General features: G+C 42.8%; 1 pseudogene; it reads left to right on the forward strand.

The window, feature by feature from the left end:
• LOC137332069 (putative nuclease HARBI1) overlaps positions 1 to 24379 on the forward strand; it is a 41802-nt pseudogene extending 17423 nt beyond the window's left edge.
• Positions 24380 to 24835: the final 456 nt, after the last annotated feature.

The following is a 24835-nucleotide window of genomic DNA, read 5'->3' on the forward strand; positions in this document are numbered from 1 at the left end:
GGGGCCGGAGTTTGGGTGTCAGGTCAGGAGCAGAGAGGAGATCGGGGCCGGGGGTCGGGTAAGGAGCAGAGGGGAGATCGGGGTAGGGGTTTGGGGTTGGTCAGGTTGGGAGTAGAGCGGAGTTTGGGGCCGGGGTCTGGGGGTCAGGTCAGGAGCAGAGAGGAGATTGGGGTCGGGGTCTGGGGGTCAGATCAGGAGCAGAGGGGAGATCGGGGTCGGGGTCCGGGGGTCAGGTCAGGAGCAGAGGGGAGATCAGGGTCGGGGTCTGGGGTTGGTCAGGTTGGGAGCAGAGGGGAGATCGGGGTCGGGGTCCGGGGGTCAGGTCAGGAGCAGAGGGGAGATCAGGGTCGGGGTCTGGGGTTGGTCAGGAGCAGAGGGGAGATCAGGGTCGGGGTCTGGGGTTGGTCAGGTTGGGAGCAGAGGGGAGATCGGGGTCGGGGTCTGGGGGTCAGGTCAGGAGCAGAGGGGAGATCAGGGTCGGGGTCTGGGGTTGGTCAGGTTGGGAGTAGAGGGGAGACTGGGGTCAGAGTCTGGGGGTCAGGTCAGGAGCAGAGCGGAGATCGGGCTTGGAGTCTGTGGTTGGTCAGGTTGAGAGTAGAGGGGAGATCGGGGTCAGGGTCCAGGGGTCGGGTCAGGAGAAGAGAGGAGATCGGGGTCAGAGTCCGGGGGTCGGATCAGGAGAAGAGAGGAGATCGGGGTCAGAGTCCGGGGGTCGGGTCAGGAGAAGAGAGGAGATCGGGGTCGGGTTCTGGGAGTTGGTCAGGTTGGGAGTAGAACGGAGATCGGGGTCTGGGTCCGGTGGTCAGATCAGGAGCAGAGGCGAGATCGGGGTCGGGGTCCGGGGGTCAGGTCAGGAGCAGAGGGGAGATCGGGGTCTGGATCCGGGGGTCAGGTCAGGAGCAGAGGGGAGATCGGGGTCGGGGTCAGGGGTTGGTCAGGTTGGGAGTAGAGGGGAGATCGGGGTCGGGGGGTCGGGTCAGGAGCAGAGGGGAGATCGGGGCCGGGGTCCAGGGGTCGGGTCAGGAGCAGAGGGGAGATCGGGGTCAGGGTCCGGGGGATCGGGTCAGGAGCAGAGGGGAGATCGGGGCCCGGGTCTGGGGGTCGGATCGGGAGCAGAGGGGAGATCGGGGCCGAGGACTGGGGGTCAGGTCAGGAGCAGAGGGGAGATCGGGGTCAGGTTCCGGGGGTCGGGTCAGGAGCAGAGGGGAGATCGGGGCCCGGGTCTGGGGGTCGGATCGAGACCAGAGGGGAGATCGGGGCTGGAGTCCGGGGGTTGGGTCAAGTTGGGAGTAGAGGGGAGATCGGGGCTGCTCCTCCCAGCTCCACATTCAGGTAAATTACTTACCTTCTTTGTTGCAGGTGATCCATAGGACTGGTTACTCTGAGTGCAGCTGCCACTGGAGCGGCCTGCTTCAGAGCAAACCAATCTTGCAGTAGGGGGCCTTAAACCGGCGTTATGCCCTTTATTTGCATATACAAAGGGCCTAACGCCTGCTTCAGGCATGGGTAAAGGACATTTCTTGTTTGTTTGTACACAGTATAGCAGGCAGTGCACATCTGGCCCTGAAATGTTTTAGTAGTCTCAGTAGTACCCAAAAAATGGGCGCTGAACGGATCAACTTCTAGGGCCTAATCTTAAATCCCAACTGAAAATGTCATTAAAACTCAATTGAATTCATTCGATGGGATTTGCCAGTTTTCAGTTATGAACCCACATGAGGAGCAAGGCATGGCAGCACAATGCTCCATCTTGGGAGGCAGTAGGAAGGAAAATAAAAACTGCATGGAAGTATAACTCCTGTCAGCTAATTATGGAGTGGTACAGACAAACGTGCTTTTTACAAACAGAGAAAATGGAAAATAACCGCAATTAAAATTTCTGACACAAATTATCGTTTCCTTTTGAAATGTTGTACATACTTCCAATGTTGCTTGAAAGGTTGGTCTGAATTGTTAATTACTATGTTATGCAGACGATTAGGGTTTGCAAACAGATAATTTGTGTTATTATTTTATTCCTTCAGGCCCTATTAACATTCACCGGATTAACTCAACACTTACTGTTAAAAGGATTTGTAGCCTAACTGCTAAATGCTCATCATCTGTGACATCATGTATCATCAGGGGGAAAAAAATCACAGACAGACACAAAGGAACATGAAAATTAATAACTTATTAAAGGAAAATATTAACATATTTTCAGGCAGTCCTCTTACTCACTATCTCAACCATTTCACTTCAACTTTGTCCATTGCATTCTGATATTAAACGCTTTTTAAACTCTTGTGCATCTGTAAATTGTGGCGTTGTGCAGAATTAGAGAAATGTTTTAGTCTTGTTTACATAATCTCATTTTATAAATCAAAAATCTTATTAAGTTGTTTTTACAATTTTCTATTTTGTGAGGGTGGTCATGAGGATACAGCTCCTCTTTCTTCTACTTTATTCCAACCCTGGCACTTCTTTACAGCCGATTATGGGCCGCCTTTTCCTTTGGAAAGAGAATATAGATTGAGAAAAGATGCCTCATTGACATAATATTGAAAATCACCCAGGTGTTTGCAGACATTCCGTGGTGAGAAGGCTTTCCAGTCCAGGCTATCAGGCAAGTTTTCACCCTTGGTCTCAGAAACTGGGATAAGGCACTGTGAAATGGTGGGATTAGGGTGTACGTATTTGTGCATGTGCACATGCGTGTACTTGCGCCTATGTGTGTGGCACCTTGTGAATATTCATACCCACCATGCCCTCACAGTGTGTCATTCAGGATGTGCATGGGTACTCGGGATTTCACTTGCCTTGGCCAATCTTGTGAGATCGTTGAAATGTTTCCAGTACAGTGTTTCCACCCACGGCATGGCTGAGGTGGCACTGACTAGCTGCAGGAACTCTCTCCATTCTATCTGCACCACCAGCCCCGGGTGTTGAAGAGACACCCTCTTCTTACCCCTGCCCCGCCACCCCGCGCCCCCCCGCCCCCAGAATATTAGTACACCAAAGCATCTGAAAAACTGGGTCTTGACACAGCAGATGCCTTCAATGCTGTTCCTCCTTCTGCCATTTCAAGCTGCTTCTTTTTTCTCACTGGTATGTTTAATTTTGTTTTTCCCTTTCTCTCTCTCACACACACAGACACAAGGAGCTGCAGTCTTTTAAATGCTACACTGAAACCACAGTTCCCTCCCTGCCAGCAATGGTAAACTAGTCAGAAGCAGATATGCTGCTGGAAACCCACCCTGTATATGAAATGAGAGCCGCCCCATGAGTTGGTGCGGGTTCGACTTGATGGCACGTGGGCAGGCAGAAGCCAGTCTTGCCACATTTCCCGCAGGTCGAGGAAACTCCAACCCTGTATTTGTACTTTCTACACCGATAAAACCTCAACCTGGCAGGATGTGCAACATTTTCACTGATAAAATCACTTCGAAAACATATGTGAGTAAAATTGAATTGCATTGTGCCCGTGCAGGCATTGGTCTCACTATTAAATTCGTGGGGACCCTCTCTTTAGGCAGTTGCCAAAAACAGGCATAAGGCCCCTTAAATATGTAAATTAGTCACTGATGAGGTGTTGGGCCTGTTCCATTCAAGATTTTTCGACAGCCCTCACATCCGCCAACTCCAGTTAAGATAAAGAAAATGTAAATATTCCTGTGGAGCCAGGAAGAGTATGCGTCCTCCTTCAACTCCACAGGAGTCGCGAGCACGATAGCCTGATCTAATCCCCTCTCCTGGGACTTACCTGAGGGCCGCTACCAACAAGGCAGGCAGTCCAACATTGATGTCTTCACTCGGGTTAGCTGCTTGTGGAGGCGGGACTAGTGCAGGTAGTTCACTCCAAGTATGCTGATGAGGCCTGAGGACCAATTTCCATTGATCCTTAGGCCTCTCAGTTCTGGCGCACGCTTGTCATGCAGCGGCAAAAAGGGGCCCAGACCAAAATCTACCCCAAAAGCAGCAAATTTTTGCGCCCTACCATTTTAACACATTTGTTATGGTCGTTTAAGAACATCATTTGCTCATTATACCCAGTAACGTCACTGAAACTAATTATTGAGACTTGTCAATCCTGGGTATGAATGACCCATCCTGGCAGCATGACTAATATATTCAGCACTATACAGCTGATGAAATTTGAGCTTAGCTTTGCTTTGTACATTGTCTAAAGGCTAGCCGTCGATATGGGTGAACATGTCCATGAAACCTCAGATGCCTTTTCTTATGAGCAAGGAATGGTGACATCTCTGGAAGCTCCTACAGCATCACAATAAACACAAAATGGATAATAACCATATCAACCTTTTAACAACTTGGTGGATCTCCATTTTCTTGTTTGGCCACTATGTTTTACTTAGAGGGGATCTTCAATAAACTAAAGCTCATGGAGTTGAAGACAAATTATTGACATGGTTAGAAGATTGGTTAGGCAGTAGGAGACAGAGAGTAGGGATAATGGGTATGTACTAGAATCGGAAGGAAGTGACTAATGGTGTCCTACAAGGATCTGTGCTGGGGCCTCAACTATTCACTATATTTATTAATGACTTAGGTAACACAGTAGAGAGCCATATATCCAAGTTTTCTGATGATACAAAGATTGGTGGCATAGTAAGTAGTGTAGATGGGAGCATAAAATTACAAAGATACATTGATAGATTAAGTGAGTGGGCAAAACTGTGGCAGATGGATTTTAACGCAGGTAAGTGTGTGGTCATCTATTCTGGACCAAAAAAGGATAGCCTTTATAACTAGAGGGCTAGAATATAAATGGGAGGAAGTTTTGCTACAGCTATACAAAGCCCTGGTTAGACCACATCTGGAGTACTGTGTACAGTTCTGGGCACCGCACCTTAGAAAGGATATATTGGTCTTGGAAGGAGTGCAAGCCAGGTTCATCAGAATGTCACCAGGGCTCCAAGGGTTAGATTATGATGAAAGATTACATAAACTAGGCTTGTATTCCCTGGAATATAGAAGGTTAAGGGGTGATTTGATTGAGGTTTTTGGGATTTTGAAAGGAATTGACAGGGTAGATAGAGAGAAACATTTTCCGCTGGTGGGGGAGTCTAGGACAAGGGGACATAACCTTAAAATCAGTGCCAGGCCATTCAGGAGAGAAGTTAGGAAACACTTCTTCACACAAATGATGGTGGGAGTGTGGACCTCTCTTACAAAAAGCAGTAGATGCTAGCTCAATTAATAATTTTAAATCTGAGATCGATAGATTTTTGCTGGCCAAGGGTATTAAGGGATATGGAGCCAAGGCAGGTGGAAGGCGTTAAGATACAGATCAGCTCTGATCTCATTGAATAGTGGAACAGGCTTGAGGGACTGAATGGCCTACTCCTGTTCCTAAGTTCCTATGCTCCTAATGTGTAACTGTGCCTTTGACCATCATTCGGGGCACCGCACTGCCTTTCCCAGTCATTAATTATTTCAATACCGGGATATAAATGAAAAATTTTGCCATAAATATAGTAGCTTCATTTTAACGAGTAGAGCACTTAATTGCTAATCACTATGCATCTGGGTGCACAGCTGGAGGCTCGGAAATGGTGCATCTCATTCAGACTTAAAACAATTGTTAATAGTTAAGTCAAAACACAGTGTGCTGATGTTAGAGCATTCCACACAGTCAGGACAATGGGTGTGGTTAATATGTCTGTCACCAGCAACTATTGACAACAATTGGCCAGAATTTCCTCCATGCATTATATTTATCCCATGAGTAAAATCATGTACCCATAATGACTTTGGAAGAATGCTTAAAGGAAATTTTAGCCAAATAAGTCTCGACCACTAACTCCATAGATACAAATCTGATATCAAAAAATCTCTTGTACATTCCTGCTGTAATTTATAAAAGATTAACTGGCCAATTATCTCACTTGCTATTTGTGGGACCTTGCTGTGCAGAAATTGACTGCTGCATTTGCCTACAAAACAAAAGTAACTGCACTTCAAAAGTAATTAATTAACTCTGAAGTGCTGAAGCTGTGATTAGGCTCTAAATAAATGCAAGTTCTTTCTTTACCAAATCCATATTTATTTGAGACTTGTCTGCCATAACCTTGTTCTTTTTAGCATATTTTTCATGTTGTCACTTTTTCGTTGTCTCTCTATTATCCCAAGCCCAGATTTTCCAACACACCCTATTGCATGTGCAGCTGGGTGGGATTTCCACTCACCCAATCACATAGCATTGACCCCATTGAAGCTTCCAAGGTCAACTTAATTTAAGTCTGTTGTATAATATTCCTTTTATTAATAAGTGATCCATGAACAAACGGTAAGATAGTGGTACATCAGAGCGGTAACAGGGGGATATTGCACTGAAATATGATCATGACAATCTGAAGTAACCAATTAGATGTAGATTGTTGATGTAGAAAAATTAGAATTTACCAACGTTGCAAAATCAATATGGAAAAGAATAGAACTGAGCAAAAATAAACTATGAGCTAACAGCCTTACAAGTCTTTGTAAACATATGTTTCCGCCCAAAGGGCATTGGGAGATAGCTGAGAACCTGTGTTTAAAGGGGCAGGGAGATGAGGTTAACTGTCTATACCAATTGCTATTGTACAATTATAGTGATTAAGACACAGCACTGAACTTTCTGAATTATGTCTGCTTAGAGAAATCAGGGTAGCAAAATGCCTTAGGATATAATACGCAATCTCTAGACTTTACAAATATGTTTAATTGTTGACTGACATTTCTTTGTTTGCTGAAAAGCTCTCAGTACTTCGCCAGGTTTTGTCTGAGGTGTAGCGTTCTTTGAAGATTTCGTCTTTGTATGTCACTAATGCACTGACTGAACTTTTCAAATAGTTATGGCAACATATTTATTAGACTGACTCCCTTTTATGTGCTTTTTATTCATTGAAAGTGCAATCAATAAAACTTCACATTTGTTTGGGAAAGAAGGAAAATAGCAGTGCAGTTAATTATAGGTTAATGCTGTGCTAGAGGCACTTTTTTCCAGACATAATGCGTATATGATTTTGTTCAGACATATTTCCTAACTCTATCTCTGTCTGGAGTTCTGTTAAATGCAACATATTTAGCTGGACAAATAGGTATTTATGTAACAGAAGTTATATTATAGAATAACAGACCATACTTAGGAACAAAATGAGCCAAGGATTAAAAAAAAATCACCTTGCATTAGCTATGCATAACACATTTGACCACATACCATATAAATCTGAATAAGATGTCTTCATGTAAATGTGTATGCTTATATTTCCTTCAGTTAAAATTACTAAGATGCCAAATGTCATTAGTGTGCACCAATGTACATTGGCATTTGGTTGTGAAAATTAGACTTGTATAGTCACGTGATCATACAGCTATGTTCTAAGGTTATGTTCTGGGAATTTATTCCAGTTCAATTAGGATCGGGTTTAAGAGCATGATATCAGGATTTCGTCCATCTCTAGCCAGTTTACCAGAGTGAATCAGGTGCGTTTGTTGTGTATGCTTAGAATGGGCTACAGGAGCTGGATTTGATATCTAATTCTTATCTGTCCTGCCCTTCTGGTTAGTTCTCCTTGTACTTTATTATGTTAGTCATACTGTGAGTTAGCCAGATCCAAAAATGCATCATGCCTACAACTGAGCTGAACATGTACTGTAGATCAAATTCCCGTATATGTGTCATCTTTCTATTTAGAGCTCTATTTGGGAGAAAGTGATAAGGACTATTTCTTCACATTCTGCTTTTCCCTAGACCTCACTTGCTCTGTCTTTTAAGGAACAGGCCCTGCCTGAGCACAGATGTCTGAGATTAAATTGTATCACAGTCCTTACAGCACTCAGCACTAGACGAACTGCCAAAAAGCCCGTAGGCAAGAACTAAATTGCTTTGGTTTCAGTACACAGTGAAGTTGGCTCAGACAACCCAAATCAGTACATTAAATGTGAATCCCTCGCAGATTTGAAAGCAGCCTTTAGCACAGTTATTGACTGTGAGTGATGATTTTGTCTAATTGGAGGAGACTTTTGCTACCTGTAGCTCAGCTGGAGTCTTCAGGACCCACAGCGAGACGCAGCATCTTAATTCAATGTTCCAGCTAAAGAAGTGATTGCCCCTAAATCCTGAAGTGTGTACATGACCAATAAACTTTAATAAACTGAGATGCTCAGTAGTGAGGCTTAGCAAATATGACTCAATTTTTTTTATCCAGGAAATGAGACTAGCCAACAAGTGTATTAGGCACTGATAATGTGTAAATTCATCCAATGCGGAAATGGAGCTACACTCGAATTAGAAAAGAAATACTGCTGCAAATCACATGAATGTCAACTCCTGGCCCTTGTCGTTAGTGGAACAAGGTACTGCATGCTGATACGATCAGTGTATCATCCGCCGATCGCTGTGCTTCATCAGAAAAGCCTGTATTAAATACTCTATGGGACCAGGGCACTGATTAAAAAAAAAGAAATCTCATGTAGCAGGACAAAAAAAAATAGGGCGATATTAAAAAAGCAATAATTCATTTTCAGGAGATGAGGAGCTGATGGAAGGTGATGGTTTGCTTACTGTGCCAGGGAAACAGATAGCCTCAAGTTGTGCAGCTTTTATTTCTTGCATTTTACAGAGCAAATGAACTTGACAGATGGCTGTGTCACCCAAACCCCTACCAACCTGATTATGCAGAAAACAATACAATAGAAAAGAAATCATTACCAAAGGAACCCTGTTATTCCGCTGAGGACTGAATGATGCAGAGGAGCAAAATTACAGTTGTGAAATTGAACAGCTAGAATGCGTTTAACATAAAGTGGGCTACGGCAAAGCAATCAGTCATGGCTTAAGCTATTGTCTGGACTTGCTTGCATGGTATATGAAGTAATCTGTCATCCCTCACTGTACCAATGCTCAGTTTATAGTAGCAAACTATGAAAGTTTTGCAAGAGCATGCTTTTAACACAATAAGCCTGTCTTTTGTTCGAGCCATCTCAAATTAATTAGACGGACTCAGCCTGAATTAGAATAAGAGGCGCAATGTGTATTAAATAGAACTTGCAAAAAGAAATAGCCTGTGCTGAACCAGTGTGGCTCAGAACATCAGCTAATTTTAAACAGTAATTCATTTTTTTTTATATCAGGATACTAAGGCCGTCAAAAAGTAAAATAATACATTACACAAAACTTTTCAAACGTAGCTGTCAGCTGACAGGTTCTAAATGTTTGCAGTGCTGTGGATGATAACATCCGTGATTGGCACCTGCCATCTTTTTTTTCCTTGCACTGTAACGATAAGGATGAACAGAATGTTTGGGTTAGACATGCCACCTTCAGGAGCATTCATCTTGATGGGTCCCAATTCATGAAGCTGTTAAGGATCCATCAGAATGTGTAATGCAAATTTTGAGTCATTTTCTTGTAAAACTGCAGATCTGTAGAAACTGGGTGTGGATTTTTTTTTTGTCGCTGAATAACATTTTTAAACATTCCAGTGGAGGCATGCTCCCCTAGATTAGTATTACTGTGTGATTCACTAAACTGTGCTGAGTTATAATTTTCACTTTGTGAAGAATTGAATTTTCGGGGGTTTCAAGCTGTAGTCATTTACCAGCAGGCAGATAAAGTAACAATTTACATTATTACTGATCACAAAGTAGGAAACTGTATCAAATTGTCCTACCCCCTTCCCCTAAGAGAGATGTTCCATCTTAAGCAACTTTCCAGAACAGTGGGAAACCCCTTCGTCATCAGGAAGTATAGGCCAAATAATCAGACCGCACTGGACCTCTGGTGTGAGTAGCAATCTCGCTGCCTCCGTTTAAATTCAGGGAAGCTGGCAATATCCATGTACATGTATGTCAGGAGACATAAACTCTTGACATGTGATCATTAGCGTAAGTAATTTGGAGCAATGCTACATCCAGAAACAAATTCTGAAAATTTCTTGCACTTAGCCCATGTAGTGCAATTTGCTGCCTGAATACCATGATTTTACACAAAAGAAAGTCCCACAGGCAGTGAGAAACTGTTTTATGAGTGGGTAGCAAATCATTTGCTGCAACAATTCATTCGCCCTAGTGATCATCTCCAGACATTTAGTTTCCTGGGTCAACACAACAACAAGAGCAGGTCAAATGAAGCTTTTAACAAATAAAATAGTCTTTCCACGGCTCCTGGATTCATTGAATTGAACACAGTCTGACTGTCTCACAATGAGAATATATTCAGAATATCAGGGTTGATTTTATAAATTCGCACTCTTGGTATGAATTCGGTAGGGCCTGTTGATTTTCATACATGAATTCTCGTGACACTCCATGTTAGGAGCACAAACTGGTAAAATCAGTACTATGCTCCAACATGTAGGAGGTTTGGGATGCCATGTATAAAACCAGTTTCAGTGATCCACATTTATTTGGTCCTTCGTGACCTCTCTGCAGCCTTTGACTTGGTTGACCACATTGTCCTCCTCCAATGCCTTTGCTCTATTGTCCAGCTCAGTGAGATTGCCCTCACTTGGTTCCACTCTTACCTATCCAATCGCAGCTAGAACATTTCCAGCAATGGCTTCCCTTCTTGCCCTGACACTGTAATCTCCAGAGTCCCTCAAGGATCTATCCTTGGTCCCCTCCTTTTCCTTATCCACATGCTGTCCCTTAGTGACATCATCTGCAGACTTGGGGTCAGCTTCCATATTTACGCTCAGAACACCCATCTCTATCTCTCCAACACAATTTACATAAACGATTTGGACTCGGGGATCGGTGTACAATTTCAAAATTTGTTAATGACACTAAGTTGGGGGGTGTAGTTAATACAAAGGAGGAAAGCATCAAATGCAAGAAGACATTAGTAAACTTGTCAAATGGGTATAGAATAGACAAATGAATTTCAATATAGATAAGTGTGAGGTGGTGCATTTTGGTAGGAAGATTAAGAAAGCCACATGCTGCTTGGATAATAAGAGCCTAGATGGGGTAGAGGAACAAACGGATCGCAGGATACAGATACACAAATCATCAGAAGTAGCGACGTAGGTAAATAAGGCCGTAAAAAATGCAAACCAAGCACTGGAGTTCATTTCTAGTGAGATAGAATTGAAAAACAGAGAAGTTATGTTAAACTTGTATAGGACCTTGGTTAGACCACACTTGGAGTACTGTGCACAGTTCTAATCTTCATATTATGGAAAGGATATAGAGACATTGGAGAAGTTGCAAAAAAGATTCACAATGATGATACCAGAACTGAGTGGATATCCTCATCAGGAAAGGCTGAACAGGGTGGGCCTGCTGAGGGGTGACCTGAGAGAGGTCTTTAAGATAATGAAAGTGTTTGATAGGGTAGATGTAGAAAAAATGTTTTCACTTGTGGGGGAGTCCAAAATTATAGGTCATAAATATAAAATAGCTGCTAATAAATCCAATAGGGAATTCAGGAGAAACTTCTTTACCCAAAGAATGGTAAGAATGTGGAACGCGTTATCACAAAGAGCAGTTGAGACAAATAGCACAGATGCATTTAAAGTGAAGATAGATAGGCACACGAGGGAGAAAGGAATAGAAGGTTTTGCTGACAGGGTTAGGTGAAGTATGGAGGGAGGAGACTCATGTGGAGTATAAATGCCAGTGTAGACCAGTTGGGCCAAATGGCCTCTTTCTCTGCTGTAGACTCGATGTAACTCGATGTAACACCTTTCTCTACTGCCTTTGTGTTGTCAGACTGCTTGTCTGATATCTAGTCGTGGATGAGTTGCAATTTCCTCCAGTTAAACATTGGGCAGATGGAACCATTGTCTCCAGCCCCCACAACAAATTCTGTACCCTCGCCACTGATTCTACTCTGCTCCCCGGCCATTGTCTCCCACTGAGCCAGACATTTTGCAATCTTGGCATTCCATTTGTCTCTGAGCTGAGCTTCTGATCCCATATGCTCTCCATCACAAAGACCACCTATGTCCACCTCCGCAACACCGCCCGTCTCCGCCTCTGCATCAGCCCATCTTCCACTGAAACCCACATCCATGCCTTTGTCTCCTGGCCGGCTTCCCATCCTCCACCCTCTACAAACTTCAGTTCATCCACAACTCTACTATCTGTACCCTATCCCGCATCATGTCCTGCTTACCTTTCACCTTTGCCTTTGCTTACCTACATTGACTCCTGTACCCCCAGTGCCTCCATTTAAAAATTGTCATCATTGTGTTTAAATCCCTTCATGGCCTTGCCCCTCCCTATCTCTGTAACCTCCTCCAGCCATAAAACCGAATCACCAAACTCTCTGTTTCTCTGATGCTGGCCTTGTGTGCATCCTAAAATCCCTTAGTCCAGTATTGGAGGCTGTGCTTTCAGCCACCTAGGTCCTATGCTGTGGTATTCCTTCCACAAACCCCTCCACCTCTCCACCTACCCCTTCTTCTTTAAGACCCTCCATAAAACCCACCACTTTGAGCTTTTGGTCTCCCCTCTTTTTCTGCTCTACATCCATTTATGTCTGATCACGCCTCTGTAAAGCACCTTAGAACGTTTTACTATGTTAAAGGTGCAATATAAATGCAATTTGTTGTCGTTGTTGCTGGTGCTGATTTTCCACCAAATTTGGTTATGTCTTCTCTTACATTATCTGAAGCGATCATATCCCTCAGCTGTGGCTCATTTGGTAGCATTCATACTTTTGAGTCAGAAGGTTGTGGGTTCAAGTCCCACTTCAAGGGCTTGAGCACAAAATTGAAGCTGATACTCCAGTGCAGTACTGAGGGTGTTTTAGGTGCTGTCTTTTGGATGAGATGTTAAACCAAGGCTCTGTCTACCTTTGATTTGGACATAAAAGATCCCATGCGCTATGTGGAAGAAGAGCAGGGGAGTTCTCTGGCCTCCCCTACTGGCCAATATTTATTGCTCAACCAACACCTACAAATATTTGGTCACATAACATTGTTTTTTTTGGGATCTTGCTGTGCGCGAATTGGCTGCCACGTTTCCTACATTACAATAATGACTACACTTCAAAAGTACTTCATTGGCTGTAAAGCGCTTTGGGACATCCTGAGGTTGTGAAAGGCGCTATATAAATGCAAGTCTTTCTTTTTTCTTGCCAAAGCTGCTCCTTAAAGAATATAAAAAAGTATGGAATGTGAAAAGGCTATGTAGTATTCTAGTGCAATTTCTTCCACGGACCATGAAGAATTTGTGTTGTTGGGGTCTCTGCCTAACCCGTTTAATTTCCTGTGGGAGGCAAGAAGATACAACTCTGTGAAATGTCTTTCTGACTCACAAGGTTAATCAAGCAAGAACATTTATCTTTATTACTAGCAACCATAAAAATGAAAATATTCGGTCTTGATACTTCTCTCAGTAGGTGGTACCAAGTCATTCTCTGTGGTAGGTTTGCCTACTTACTATTGAGCATTTTGCAGAACTGGTGGTACCTGGCAGATTAAAATATTCAGACATTCTTCGAGTGGTGTTCTGGCAGTGTAGTGACTATTTTTAACACAGTGCAGTGTTCAGAACTTTCTGCAAAGCAAACCACCTTTGTAGAAAATTGGCTGAAAGCCTCTAAATATTAAATGAATAGTTCCAGTGTCTGTATTGTTTCTTTAGCTCCTGTTACCCTCACATGAGCGTCACTTTATTTTTTTACGTGGAAGGATAAATGTTTGTTTTGTAAATCCCAGGGCGGAACTGGTAAGGTACCAACACTATATATATATATATATATATATAAAAAAGGTTTGTTTTAAATAAAGAGAGAAAATTGTTTCACAAGATCAAGCTCCACTTATATTTTATAGTTTTCGTGTTACCATCAGTAGTAATTTTAAAATATCTGGAGACTTTTTTAAAAATTCAAAACAATATAAACATACTAGAATACTTCAGAAGTTAAATTCTTTGATGTTTTATTTTCAGTTTTATATTTTATTTAGCAATTCATGTTATTTTTTCTTTTTTTAACAACTCCACATGCTCTAATCCAGTTTATTCTTGTAAGTAGTTTGTTTTCTTTTTCGAATGTCTGATTTTAGCAAGAAAGCTTTTCTCTTTGACTATTGTATGTTTCACAAATATCTGAGTTGCAAGGAAAATTGAAAAGCTCCATATGGGAGACAATAATTAAAATATTTGGTTAGAAACAAAGTTTTGCCCCATTATCTGATAAAATGGAGCATATTTGAGAACTAGTGCATAAGAGGGTGCACTAGAGGGGCCGTTGCCGGTTATATTGGAGGTTGTATTGGAGAATTTATTGGAGGTTGTATTGGAAGGTGCTTTAGAGGGTATATTAGAAAGTCACTTGGTGTAGCAGTGTAAAAGCCTATGATAAAGCAAAAGGATGGATGCTGTTATAGTGATTCCAGAACTAACTGCGCTGTTATAGTGATTCCAGAACTATGGGTCCTTCTCATGAAATGTCTCACTATGAAGTGCCAACAGGTCCTGGTTACCTCAGTAATGTTTGATGAGTAACCCAGATTTTTTTATGTTGTTAAGTTGTTGCCTATTGTTATTTACAGAATATGCTGTGCTTTGTATACCAGGACCTGTTGGCATTTCATAGTGATCTTTCAAAGGAAGTTTGGGATGATTCCCTTAAAAGAATTTACCAACCCTGGCTTACTGTGAGTTTCCTCCTTCCTATGCTGTACCATCAATGACCGAGCTTTCAGCCACCTTGCCTCCACAATCTGGAACTTTCTCCCGAAATCCTCACCTTAAAAAGCCGCCTTAAAATCTACCTCTTTGATTGCGCATTTAGTCTTAATTCCCCTGCTACTCCTACTCAGGTTTGACCTTGAACAGTGAAGCACCCTTGTACATTTTTGCTCTGTTAAAGGCGCTATATAGCTGCAAGTTGTTGCTGTTGTTAACTTGCTTAGAAGGGATGAGTATAGCTTCAGCAAATGCATTCATTTAGTCATCTACTGAAACTGACAGCAAAATCTGTTCTGGAAAATGATGTTATGCACAGGTACAGAACATGCGATAAGTAACCCAGATTTTTTTTGTCATTAAGTTTATGCCTATTATTTACCGAATCTGTTGTGCTTTGTACACCAGCACCTGTTGGCATTTCATGTATTTTAGATTTATTCAGAGTGGTGACAGTTGTAGGAGATTTACAGGGTTGGACTATATTGTGAAAATTTTCTTATGAGTACAAAGTGAAACAATTAAGTGAACGCGTATGTAAGTTGAAAACCTGAGCGAGCCAAGGTTGGATTCTGTATTCAAACACTTCTGCCAAGAGAATGGGCAATTTGTTAATTGTGTTATTTTTGTTAGATTATAAAGTTTTACACCGATGCAAAAAAGCAGTGGCTGTCAAGAAATTGTTTAAAAAAACCTCTGCTGCAAAATGGTGCAAAATTAACTCAATTGCAATGACAGAATTATTTTAATGGTACATAGGGAGTGGCCAAATTCTATTACCATTTTCCTGGGGTTTTGCGCCTGCGCCAATGGAAAATGCAACTGTTACTCATCACATTAGTGGCAATAGCATGTAGTAAATTAAAAGATGGAAAAATTAATTAGATGGGACATTGGTGCATTAGAGGAGCATCAGATACTGCATGGTGCATTAGATGACGCTTGGTGTATTAAACTAGAAGTTTAATGATACATTACAAGGCATATGATATATTATAGAATATATTATTGTATGGTGCATAAGAGGGTGCACGAGAGGGGCCACTGCAGGTTATATTGGAGGTTGTATTGGAGAATTTATTGGAGGTTGTATTGGAAGGTGCTTTAGAGGGTATATTAGAAAGTCACTTGGTGTAGCAGTGTAAAAGCCTATGATAAAGCAAAAGGATGGATGCTGTTATAGTGATTCCAGAACTAACTGCGCCTCTAGCCAAGCTGTTCCAGTACAGCTACAACACTGGCATCTACCCGACAATGTGGAAAATTGCCCAGGTGTGTGCTGTCCACAAAAAGCAGGACAAATCCAATCCGGCCAATTACCGTCCCATCAGTCTTCTCTCAATCATCAGCAAAGTGATGGAAGGTGTCGTTGACAGTGCTATCAAGCGGCACTTACTCACCAATAACCTGCTCACCGATGCTCAGTTTGGGTTCCGCCAGGACCACTCGGCTCCAGACCTCATTACAGCCTTGGTCCAAACATGGACAAAAGAGCTGAATTCCAGAGGTGAGGTGAGAGCGACTGCCCTTGACATCAAGGCAGCATTTGACCGAGTGTGGCACCAAGGACCCCAGTAAAATTGAAGTCAATGGGAATCAGGGGGAAAACTCTCCAGTGGCTGGAGTCATACCTAGCACAAAGGAAGATGGTAGTGGTTGTTGGAGGCCAATCATCTCAGCCCCAGGACATTGCTGCAGGAGTTCCTCAGGGCAGTGTCTTGGCCCAACCATCTTCAGCTGCTTCATCAATGACCTTCCCTCCATCATAAGGTCAGAAATGGGGATGTTCGCTGATGATTGCACAGTGTTCAGTTCCATTCGCAACCCCTCAGATAATGAAGCAGTCCGAGCCCGCACGCAGCAAGACCTGGACAACATCCAGGCTTGGGCTCATAAGTGGCAAGTAACATTCGTGCCAGACAAGTGCCAGGCAATGAGCATCTCCAACAAGAGAGAGTCTAATTACCTTCCCTTGACATTCAACGGCATTACCATTGCCAAATCCCCCACCATCAACATCCTGGGGGTCACCATTGACCAGAAACCTAACTGGACCTGCCATATAAGTACTGTGGCTACAAGAGCAGGTCAGAGGCTGGGTATTCTGCAGTGAGTGACTCACCTCCTGACTCCCCAAAGCCTTTCCACCATCTACAAGGCACAAGTCAGGAGGGTGATGGAATACTCTCCACTTGCCTGGATGAGTGCAGCTCCAACAACACTCAAGAAGCTCGACACCATCCAGGGCAAAGCAGCCCGCTTGATTGGCACCCTAAACATTCACTCCCTTCACCACCGGCGCACGGTGGCTGCAGTGTGTACCATCCACAGGATGCACTGCAGCAACTCGCCAAGGCTTCTTCGACAGCATCTCCCAAACCCACGACCTCTATCACCTAGAAGGACAAGAGCAGCAGGTACATGGGAACAACACCACCTGCACGTTCTCCTCCAAGTCACACACCATCCCGACTTGGAAATATATCACCGTTCCTTCATCGTCACTGGGTCAAAATCCTGGAACTCCCTTCCTAACAGCACTGTGGGAGAACCTTCACCACACGGACTGCAGCGGTTCACGAAGGTGGCTCACCACCACCTTCTCAAGGGCAATTAGGGATGGGCAATAAATGCTGGCCTTGCCAGCGACGCCCACATCCCATGAACGAATAAAAAAAACTGATGAAGGTATACCATCACCATCTTATGATAGACTACATTGGACACTTATTTTATAGTGTGTAACTGTGCTAATGTTATAAAGAGTTAAAACTACTCAAAAAGGCCATTTGAATTAAAGAGGTTAGAACGTGTCCAATTTTTACAGCTAATATGACAAATTGAAAAGATATACTTTATTTCATTTTTGCTCCTCGGTGTTAGCATAGTATTTAACTAACACTTGTACTGGGCATGCTGTTTATTCAATAATTTAAGTTATATTATTGAATATTTCAAACTTTTATGGCTTTCACGACAATGAATCAGCACAGTATAAACAGGCATGCTGGCCTGTGGCAAGATTGCTCCTTCATTTGTGGACAGATGCTCATGAATTACCTTCCATGAATTAAACAATATACCTCACTTCTCAGTGTTTATCCTGATTGTGTGTCTACTAATATTTATGGACTTTACTGTTGATTACAGTCTGCCTTCACTGGATTCATTGTATTAAATCCATGTATATAATTTTAAGACAACTTTTATCTTAGGTTGTATCACTGGTTAAACATTTTTTTAAAAGAACGTAACTTATCAAATTGTGCAATCTACAGAGCAAATATTTTCATTTATACATGCATTGGCTGATTAAACCATATCTGATTAATGACTGACTTATTTGAAGACCCCTTCCTGGTTGGATGATTCCTGGTACTTCTAAAGCCACTACATTAGTACATAAAGAGGTGACTTCAGTACAATTAGTTTTGTTTGAATGGAAAACTTCTGTCGTGTCCATTATAACAGCTTCTTGGCAGTTTTACTTATAACCCTGTTGTGTTGCTGGTTACCTATTAGTTTTATTCTGATGACTTGTTTGGGTGGATAGTATTTGGGTTGTGGGTCTTGCCAACCCTTAATGGTCCTAATGGAAACTGCTTTCCTCCAGTCAAAGCAACTGCTAAAAAGTGCTATATATCTGCACTTTGGACCATCCAACTTAAGCTAATTGTATTTCAGCACAAAGTCTTTCATTCAGTTTCCATATCTTGTTCTCAGTTTTTAGACTTCGATATAGATTTGTTTTCTTTGCAAATTACGGTATCATTTTCCGATCCTTTTCCTCCCTGGAATTTTGTTGTATCATTTACTTTCTCCAACTGAGAGGATTGTCCAAAAATTTACTTCCATGCCTTTGCCAATGCCACTTTATCAAAGGCCACTTGTGTGAAAGAAGAAACTGACCCATTGAAAGATTTTCCCTTCCTTTGGAATCGTATCTGGACTCCACAGCACCTCATCAGTGATAACTCAACATGTAGATTTATTGGCATGAACTATGGCTAGTGCTCCATGGTACCTCCTTTATAAAAACTAAAATTAATTAATTTATTTTACATTTGTTGTGGCAGAATGGATCAGTGGCATGATAACATTATTGCATCACCACTGCTTCTATGTGTATACAGGGCAAAGTTGCATAGTGACACTGCCCCTTTAAGTCTGCATTTATACTGCGAGTTGAGCAATTTCCACTTCACACCAATGCTAAACTTGTGCAGGGCCAAGCTGATTCCATAGCAACGCAAAGTAAGATTCCCCTCCCCCCTATTTACATAGAATTATATAGATTTACATAGAATCTACAGCACAGAACCAGGTCATTCAGCTCAACTGGTTTATGCTAGTGTTTATACTCCATACGAGTCTCCTCCCACTCTAATTTACACAATAGAAGTGCACTTATACTTCAGGTTACATTTTTTTACATGCAGCCAGGGCAGGACATGCTGTCAATGATTTTCAGATATGCACTTTTGCATGCAAAGCCCCCCAGAATCTACTCCTATAAGTTTAGTATGAGTGCAAAGCATTTTGTGCTTAATCTCATCATCATACTGATCGTATCTGCCATAAAAAGTGGATTTCTTTTATCTTAGATTATAATAAAAAGCTTCCCCTTTGCACCAAGGCTAAACCTGTGTAGTACAAATCTAAACCCTGAGGAAGTTATGTTAAACTTGTATAAAACCTTGGTTAGACCACACTTGGAATACTGTGTACAGATCTGGTTTTCATATTGCAAAAAGGATATATAGGCATTGGAGAAGGTGCAAAAAAGACTGACAAGGATGATACTAGAACTGAGAGGTTACACTTAACAGGAAAGACTGAACAGGATGGGGCTCTTTACTCTAGGCTGAGGGGTAAATCTAAGCTCTGAGATTTCAAAATGCTACTCCCAGCACATAGCTCGCTCGACAGGATCGCAAATTGAACAACTAGGTGCAGAGATCAGCAACCCCAATTTGTGGTGCTCCCAACTTTCTGGCCATTAATTGTAAACTTTACCCCCAGCTTTGAAAATTATGGTACTTCTACCTAACAATGACTGAGATCATCTGCTTTGGCTTTCTCAAGGTTAGCAGAGCTTTGCCATTGTAGCAAGGACACCTACATCCAACTAGTAACATAGGAACAACACTGTCATTGATTGGCAAAGTCATCATTGCCTTCACCAGTTATATCTGTGACTCATTCCTGGCTGGCACTGCAGTAACACCAAATATGCAGTTCACACATGTATCAAACAGGTGACCAATGTACCGATCTGCATTATCAGAACTTTAATCTCCTTTCCCATTGACTAGCATGACATTGCTGCCCAATGTTACTATACTGCTGTATTCCCTTAAGTATAAGGGATCATATGCCTCCCAATAAGGAAGGAGGCATTGCTGGACTTGGTTCTGGGAATGAGGTGGGCCAAGTGGAGCAAGTGTCAGTGGGGGAGCATTTAGGGAACAGTGATCATATTATCATAAGGTTTAGAATAGCTATGGAAAAGGACATGGTCCACTCTAAAGTAAAAATATTCAAATGGAGGAGGGCCAATTTCAGTGGTGTGAGAACTGACCTGGCCTGGGTAAATTGGAATCAAAGATTAGCAAGCAAAATTGTAATTGAACAATGGGCGGCCTTCAAGGAGGAGATGGTTCAGGTACAGTCTAAGCACATTCCCACAAGGGAGAAAGCTAGGGAAATTAAAGCCAGAGCTCCCTGGATGACAAATGAGATAGAGAGTAAGATGAAGCAGAAAAAAGGGGCGTATGACAGATGTCAGGTTGATAACACAAGTGAGAACCAGGCTGAATATAGAAAGTTCAGAGAGGAAGTGAAAGAAGAAATAAGAGGGGTAAAGAGAGAGTATGAGTATAGACTGGTGGCTAACATAAAAGGGAATCCAACAATCTTCTATAGGCATGTAAACAGAAAACAGGTAGTAAGAGGAGGGGTGAGGCCAATCAGGGACCAAAAAATAGATCGACTCATGGAGGCAGAGGGCATGGTCAACGTACTAAATGAGTAATTTGCATCTGTCTTTACCAAGGAAGAAGATCCTGCCAGAGTTTCAGTAAAGGAAGATGTAGTTGAAATGTTGGATGGACTAATAATTGATAGAGGAGGTACTAGAAAAGCTGGCTGTACTAAAAGTAGATAAGTCACCCAGTCCGGATTGGATACATCCTCGGTTGCTGAGGGAAATTGCAGCGGTACTGGCCATAATCTTCTAAATATCCTGAGATACGGGGGCAGTGCCAAAGGACTGGAGAATTGGAAATTCTTGTTCAAAAAAGGGTGTAAGGATAAACCCAGCAATTATAGGCCAGTCAGTTTAACCTCGGTGGCGGGGAAACTTTTAGAAACAATAATCCCGGACAGAATTAGCAGTCACTTGGACAAGTGTGGATTGATTAGGGAAAGCCAGCACGGATTTGTTAATTGCAAATCATGTTTAACTAACTTGATAGAGTTTTTTGATGGGTTAACAGAGAGGATTGATGAAGGCAATGCAGTTGATGTAGTGTATATGGACTTTCAAAAGGCTTTTGATAAAGTGCCGCATAATAGGCTTGTCTTCAAGATTGAAGCCCGTGGAATAAAGGGGGCAGTAGCAGGATGGATACAAAATTGGCTAAGTAACAGGAAGCAGAGAATAGTGGTGAACGGTTGTTTTTTGGATTGGAAGGAGGTGTACAGTGATGTTTCCCCGGGGTCGGTACTAGGACCACTGCTTTTCTTGATATATATTAATGACTTGGACTTGGGTGTACAGGGCACAATTTCAAAGTTTGCAGATGACACAAAGTTTGGAAGGGTAGTGACCAGTGAGGAGGATAGTGATAGACTTCAAAATATTGACAGGCTGGAGGCATGAGCGGACACATGGCAGATGAAATTTAACACAGTGATACATTTTTGTCGGAAGAACAAGGAGAGGCAATATAAACTAGAGGGCACAGTTCTAAAAGGGATACAGGAACAGAGAGATCTGGGGGAGTACGTGCACAAATCGTTGAAAGTGGCAGGGCAGGTTGAGAAAGGGGTTAAAAAAGCATATGGGATCTTGGGCTTTATAAATAGAGGGATAGAGCAAAAAAGCAAGGAAGTCATAATGAACCTTTATAAAACACTGGTTCGACCACAACTGGAGTATTGTGTCCAGTTCTGGGCACTGCCCTTTGGAAAGATGTGAAGGCCTTGGAGGGTGCAGAAAAGATTTACTAGAATGATTCCAGGGATGAGGGACTTTATCCCTGGAATCCCTGGATAGACTGGAGAAGCTGGGGTTGTTCTCCTTGGAACAGAGAAGGTTGAGAGGAGATTTGATAGAGGTTTTTAAAATCATGAAGGGTCTAGGCAGAATAGATAGAGAGAAACTGTTCCCATTGGTGGAAGGGACAAGAACCAGAGGACATAGATTTAAGGTGATTGGCAAAAGAACCAAAGGTGACATGAGGAAAAGCTTTTTTACACAGCGAGTGGTTATGATCTGGAATGCACTGCCCAAGAGGGTGGTGGAGGCAGATTCAATCATGGCTTTAAAAAAGGAAACTGGGTAAGTACTTGAAAGGAAAAAAAATTGCAGGGCTACGGGGATAGGGCAGGGGAGTGGGACTAGCTGGATTGCTCCTGCATAGAGCCGGCATGGACTCAATGGATCAAATGGCCTCCTTCTGTGCTGTAACATTTCCATGATTCAATGTTCTATGACATGCCCAACCTGAGGTCCATCCTGAGTCTTAGTAAAAGACCATGATTGTATTATGATGATTTGATATGTGAAGTCTTTGGAAGATATGGATGTGAGAGGACTTTCAACTGTGAGTTGCCACTTGAGTATGTGCCTTGGCTGAAGTATGGATCTGCATAAAATGAATGAAAGAGCTGGAAGGTTGTTCTAGGCATGGGCAAGCACGAAATGTGCGACAGGTTGGCTTACAACATTTTATGGCATGCAATCTTGGACTTTCTGCCAATTATATGATATTCTTCGGTAATCTTTTCTTGCCGGGTTTCTGCAAATGTGCCATCTTATTCCACATTCATTCTCAGGACAGGTAGAAAATGTACACAGTAGATACTGCACTGGCTGTCACCTCCTGCTAGGCATGTACTGCTCTCTTGTGGAGAGGGTGCCCTCAGTACCAGACAGGATATCCCTCCTCACACCTCGTGGAACAGCAGATCCATTTTACTAGCTCATGGGGGCTGCACCAATCCATAGTGGGTGAATTTCTTCAACGTTTTCAGTGCATTAGCAGTAATGGAATGGCGCAGTACCCTTTATTAGTTAAGAAATTTAGGGGAAGTTGTCTCCGCCACTTGTGCATCTTTAAAATGCTTTGAGCCTCTAAGTCCCTGCCTGCCAAGTCCCTGCTGACTTTACTTGCATATGCCCACCTGCCAGCCAGTGGGACTTTGTAAAAAGAAAGAAAGACTTGTATTTATATGGTGCCTTTCACTACCTCAGGACATCCCAAAGCGCTAATTAAGAGCCAATTAATTACAGCCAATTAAGTACTTTTGAAGTGCAGTCACTGTTGTAATGTAGGAAGTAGTTGTGAGTTTCCTGGTTTTACCCCGCTATTGCACTTGGTAAGTTAGAGTGTTATATAAGAGGCACAGCAGCATCCTGTATCACCTGATCAAGGCACAAGTGAGGAGTTCATCAGCTTTGAAGGGTCTGGAAAGCATGGTTAATCATTTCTGCTGTTTGAACACATTTTTTCTACCTGTGTTTGTTTTGATTTGTTGATACTGAGACCTGCACGTGATTTTGATTGCCTACTGCTGGATCAGATCACACAAAGATTTTCAAACACCCCTCCAGCCTGCAATCAGAGCAACTCAAGAGCAGGTATCGCTTTTCCCTTGGGCATGCCACTTTTTGCCATTATTATTATAGAGGAGGAAGAGCAGCACAGGTCAGAGGGAAGGAGAGTCAGGCACCATGACAGAAGAATGCAGCCATCCAGATGTTACTCCCCCCTTCCCCCACAAAGAATTTACAGGCAGCACAGCTCTAATCAGGACCTTCCTGAAGAGCTCTACATCAGAAGAGATCATTTCTCAAGAGCTGCAATAGGGCATCTCTGTGACCTGCTACATGACAATCTCAATCCACATTCATCTGCCCACACTGCCCCTTCAGTGGTTATGAAGGTGACTGCTGCCCTCAACTTTTACAGCTCAAGCCTGTTTCAGACACCTGCAAGAGATCTGTGCAACATAAGCCAGGGAGCATTACGGGCATGTATATGCCAGGTCACTAATGCCCACTTCATAAGCTTTGGCATCACAGCAAGGCAACAGAGAATAATAGTCATACAGTTCTTGGAGGTTGTGGTCTTCTCCAAGGTGCAGGGTGCCATCAATGGAACCTATTTTGCAGTGAAGACACCCACAGAACACTCCCTTCACCTATGTGAACAGGAAGCGATTCCATTCCATAAATGTACAGATATTTTGTGACACCACTCAGAGGATTTTTCATGCCAATGCCCAAAATGCAGGAAATTTTCATGATGCCTTCATCCTCTGGCATTCGGCCCTCCCTGACCTGTTCAAGGAAGAAATCCATATCAACAGATGGCTTTTGGATGGCACGGCATATCCCCTGCTGCCGTGGTTGATGACCCCAATCCAACTACCCCAAACAGGAGCAGAGGAGTCGTACAATAAAGCCCTCCTTCTCCCTACCAACAAAGACAAATCTCCCCTAACCCTGTCTTCGTCCGAGTGATGAACCCCTGTGTCTCTCTAGTTTCTCTCCATCTCCCCTTGCCCTCTCCAAACTAATCTCATCTTTGAAACTGACCTCCTACTCCCTGAAACCCATTCCCACTAAACTCTTGATCACCCTTCCTGGTCCCCATTTTAGCCAATATTATAAATGGCTCCCACTTCACAAATTCTGTTCCCCTACCTTTTAATAGCACAATCATCACCCCCTCTTCAATAAAGCCACCCTTGACCCCTCTGTCCTTGCTGACTACCCTCCCATCTCCAAGCTCCCTTTCCTCTCCAAGGTCCTTGGGCATAGTGTTGCCTTCCAGATCCGTGTCGACCTCTCCCGCAACTCTCTATTAGAATCCTTCCAATTGAACTTCCACCCATCCCACAGCACCAAAATAGCCCTAACCAAAGCTATAAACTACATTCTCAGTGACTGTCATCCTCCTTGACCTCTGCAGCCTTT

This window comes from Heptranchias perlo, chromosome 2 (genome assembly GCF_035084215.1).
Source record: "Heptranchias perlo isolate sHepPer1 chromosome 2, sHepPer1.hap1, whole genome shotgun sequence".
In the NCBI taxonomy this organism is placed as follows: Eukaryota; Metazoa; Chordata; class Chondrichthyes; order Hexanchiformes; family Hexanchidae; genus Heptranchias; species Heptranchias perlo.